The 4,556-nt window shown below is 41.1% G+C and overlaps 1 pseudogene; it reads left to right on the top strand.

Annotated features, from left to right (window-relative positions):
• Nucleotides 1–959: 959 nt before the first annotated feature.
• Nucleotides 960–4,556, top strand: part of LOC119285557 — a 16,392-nt pseudogene continuing 12,795 nt past the window's right edge.

Genomic DNA, 4,556 nt, shown 5'->3' with positions numbered 1-4,556 from the left:
TGCGACCTGTTTTTACTCCGGTTGCCCGGTCCGATCCTCCCGTACCCGACCGCCTCCGCAGCTGCGCTCCGCTACGGCGGCCGGCCTCCCGAAATAGGAAAAATCCTCAACCTCTCTCTCAGGTAGGTGTCGAGTCCACCATGCTTAGTACTTATTTCAATATGATTACCGAATTTCCACCACAAACGCAGCCGTGCACTGTAACTTTCCGTTGTCATTGGCTGTTCTCAATGTCTGTTTGCTGTTCAGTGGTTATTGCTTATTGAATTGATTTGTTCAATTTATACTGTTTGGTGTTGAACTGCTGCGGATCTGGTGGCATGATTACTTGTACGGATGCAGAGCGAGTGACTTGACTGGACGTTAGTATAATACTCCATGATCTCATGTCCTTGTTTTGATCCTAGCACACAGAAAAATGCAGTGTCCGGCGATTGGCGAACTACCAAATTTTTTGGACGGAAGGCTTTGCCGCCCGATTTTGATGAGCTAATATGAACCAAACCATACAGTCCAAGAAGACCGTCACTTACAGTTTTGGCTTCTAGCTTTCCTTGAACAAAATTTCGAGACCAGGTTTTATGTTCAGTTTGCCGCTAAGTTTAGTCAGTCTCAAATTTGTCAAGGCTACTTTCGGTTCTGTTATTCTCTCCCGGTTCTTGTGTATACATTTTTGTGTTTCCTTGCCCATCAAAATCTCTGCCTGGAACCTGTTTGAAGGATTTTCTAAACCAAAATTTACCAGTGGGGGGACGTTTCCATTTTTTTTAAAAAAAAATTGTGATTCGTTTGCTTTCTCCTAGATTTGTGCCCATCCAGTTTTTAATACAGTTTAATTGGCAGTCATGTTGACTTGTCTAATGCACCACTCAGCTTGCAAATCATTTCGAACAGCTATGATCCAAGCTTTTACTATTATCATCATCATTGCTATGTTTCGGTACAATCTATTATCTTTTTGGGCCGTAACATTGCCCCATGCAGCAGATTACTGGACATTTCAGGAGATGAGAAGGTTCTTTCCATTCCGCTCGTTCACAAGCAATGCCGACAAACCAGCTCCAGCGCATGATAAAAGGAGTGAAAGCAAATTGGATGAGGGTGGGACTAATGGTGCGTCCCATTCCCCTGATACTAGGGCACTCAGGTCAAGAAGGAGGCATGGAAATTTGAGGAGCGAGGAATCGCCCAATCCGCAGCTCAGGAGATGCCTGTCGTTCACATCCTCGGCAATTGATCGTTCCTTGGATGAAAGGGCAATGAGATTTTCAGGCGATATCCCATGGTTTAATAATTCTGACGTGCCTCGTCATGTTTCTGATATTGAGTAAGTGGGTCGAACTGCACCAACATCAATTGCCACTCCCTATTCGCAAACAATTTGGAAACGCCATCGATCAAATGCTAGCAATATAATTATAAGTGGTATAATGTTGTACTTCCAATTCAATGTAATCAAAAGCAAATTGAAATCTGATAGTATAGGAGTAGATGCTAGCGGCTGTGTGTCATAAGTTGTACTGTAGCAAAGTTTAGGTTCAATTGGAAGTTCATCTTTAACACACCAAACGATTGCTCATGTGAACCACTAACATGCCCCTCTTGAGATTTTTTTTTCAAGAAACGTCTTGAGAATTTTCTCTACAGAAATACCACAGTTAGCATTGTCATAATCTGCAGCCACCAGCTCATTCTTTGAATTAAATTCCCGTTGGACATACCATAACATTGTTGTAGACGATCTCTGTTACTTATAGCCATGACATAATTGTGCGCGTTATACTTGAATAAAACCTGAATGTTATTCTTTGGAGCATGTTTTGTAGAAAATGTTAATGATAGAGGTTACTGTCTGCAGGTGCTACACATGGTCACCAGAAAGACATCCTAATGTAGAGGAATGCATGATAAAGGTTCCAAAAGCACATGGCGTACAGGAAACTGATTCACCACGTTCAAGATGCTACTCATGCTCATCAACAGGACACTCTCCTCTTAGCTCTCCTGTTGCATTGAAATGCAGACCTGCCAGGTTGACCAATTTACTGGACAAAAATGGAGTGGTAGATCTGTACATTGATGGGGAGCAAGAAGCAAACATATTAAATGAGAAACATAAGCAGAAATTCCCCGTCAGAACTGCAGCTCCTCATTCGGGATGTGGAAGACCACCTCGACCTCATTCTACAGCTCCATCTTCACCAAAATCTTGCAAAGAAATATATGAGAACTACTCAAACATAGACAAGACTTTGCAAGATTTGGAGGATGGAACTTTACCCCTAACCTACCACCATCAACTTGCTCAGGAAGAGGCAATGGGCACCTTGAAGGTGGGATCTATGTGTGATTCAGATGGAAATGACACTAGTCTATTTGAAGGATCTTCTGATAATTTTTCTCACTCAGAGGAGTGCAAATCACATAGCGTGACTACACTGGAAGATATCTACGAGGACTCACGAGATCTACAACCTCAATGCTTCTATGGATTTTCAGTGAATCCTCTTTTCGGGGCAACCTCAAGATGCTCTGCTGCCGATACTTATCATCATGATGGGTCTTGTGGTTTTCATGACAAGAACTTGGAACAAGACACTGATGATAAGTTGCTTAGAAGAACTAAAGAATTGGATGCATGCTTTATGGTTCCTTCTGAAGAAATGAGCGAGCTTAACATGCTCAGGGATAAGAGATTGAACTCAACTGACATTATGCAGCTGGTTCTCAGCTTGATTGAAGATAGAAAGCAACTGGCGCTCGAACTATCTTCACAGATTAAGGCGCGTCTTACAGAAAGGTTTGCAGCCAAAGAACAATATAACCGGTCTAGGGTAGAATTAGACTCTAGAACTAGAAGGCTGGAGAATGAGAAGACTGATGTGCAAACTACCTTGGAACGGGAGCTTGATAGAAGGTCAAATGATTGGTCAGCCAGGCTAGCAAGATTTCAAGCCGAAGAACAGAGACTACGGGATAGAGTAATGGAGCTAGCAGAGCAGAATGTGTCATTTCAGAGAGAAGTTAATTTGCTTGAATCAAATCGAGTTGAAGTTTCTAACAGGATTACAAGTTTGGAACTGCAAAACAAACAACTGAATAATGAGCTGGAGAAAGTTAAAGGTGAGCACACCAGTCTTTACAGATCCTCAGTAGAGTTGCATGATAGCTTTACAAAAGCTGCAGAAGAAAGGGACCAAATCCAAGAATGCTTAAAATCCAAGGAAGATAACAGTAGGGCACTACACAAGGTGATTGCAAGATTACAAAGGGAATCTAATGAGCAGGAGAAAACAATAAATGGGCTGAGACAAGGATTTAGTGCTGAATTAGAAAAGAGATCTGCCGGAAGTAGCGAAAGCATCACAAGGACGCAAATGGAACTTTTGAGACTTGCTGGAGTTGAGCAAAAGCTGAGAAAAGAAATTCAGTCCTGTAACCTTGAAGTAGAGTCTCTTCAGCAAGAGAACATAGGGATTTTAAATCGTCTAGAAAGTAGTGGGAATGGATTAAGTTTATCCACGCTTCGTCTTGACCTCGAACTTCATGCTAGAGTGGACAACTTGCAGATGCAAGGCTTATCATTACTTGAAGATAGTAGTTGTCTTTGTGGCAAGTTGTTGGACGTCATGAAATCCAAGAGTGAGAATATTGGCAGTATTGATGCACTAGCAGCCATTGAATACACTTTGAAGTACCAGAACATAAGACAAGGAATGGATAATTTAGCCCTTAGCCTGAGAAAAGTTAAGTCCGTGTTGGTTGAAAAGCACAACGAAGAAGACAGCACAGTGGGTGTTCCTGTGAGACATGATACATTATATAGGGTATGAAATCTGCTCTGTATATTGCTGTACTTGAGTAAAGTGTATGTTGTTCAGTGGTTTATCATTTTGCATTCGAGAATAACATGAAGCTAGCAACATTCTTTTAGAACTTATATAGTAAAATTTGTGTTACCATGAAATGTGCTCAAGAAAAATATGTTAATTTATATAATACAAAATTACAAATATATTATGAAGCCAAGTTACTGAAAGAAGTACTCTATAACATTAAAATACCGAATTATATTTATGTTGGCATGGCCAGCTGAAGCTAGTAGCAGAAGCAGAAATCTAACCAAGCTTTCTTATTTTGTTTTCGGCGATGTAGGATGACTTCGAAATTAAGCTGAAAGAAGAAGCTTTACTCAACAGAGTATTGAAGGAGAAGCTATTGTCAAGGGAACTGGACATTGAACAATTGCAGGCAGATGTAGCATCTTTTGTCCGGACCCAAGATGCCATGGAAAATGAGATCCGTAGAGCTCAGGATGAATTATGTCGCGCAATCCACAAGTTCAAGCACTTTGAACTTCAGGTAACCATACATCTGCTAATGTTGTTTGTTCATAAGTTATTGGTGCAAGGTCCACGTGCATATTCAGATACCAAAAAGGATGACATGCATGTTTGCTATCCGTGGCACTATTAAGCCATTACTGAGATTTTCCACTAAAAAGCTATTACCGAGATTAAGTTGGCTCATATCTTGAGTGGCGTAGAATAACATCC

This window comes from Triticum dicoccoides, chromosome 4A (genome assembly GCF_002162155.2).
Source record: "Triticum dicoccoides isolate Atlit2015 ecotype Zavitan chromosome 4A, WEW_v2.0, whole genome shotgun sequence".
Taxonomy (NCBI): Eukaryota; Viridiplantae; Streptophyta; class Magnoliopsida; order Poales; family Poaceae; genus Triticum; species Triticum dicoccoides.
This window is presented reverse-complemented; position numbering and strand designations above follow the sequence as displayed.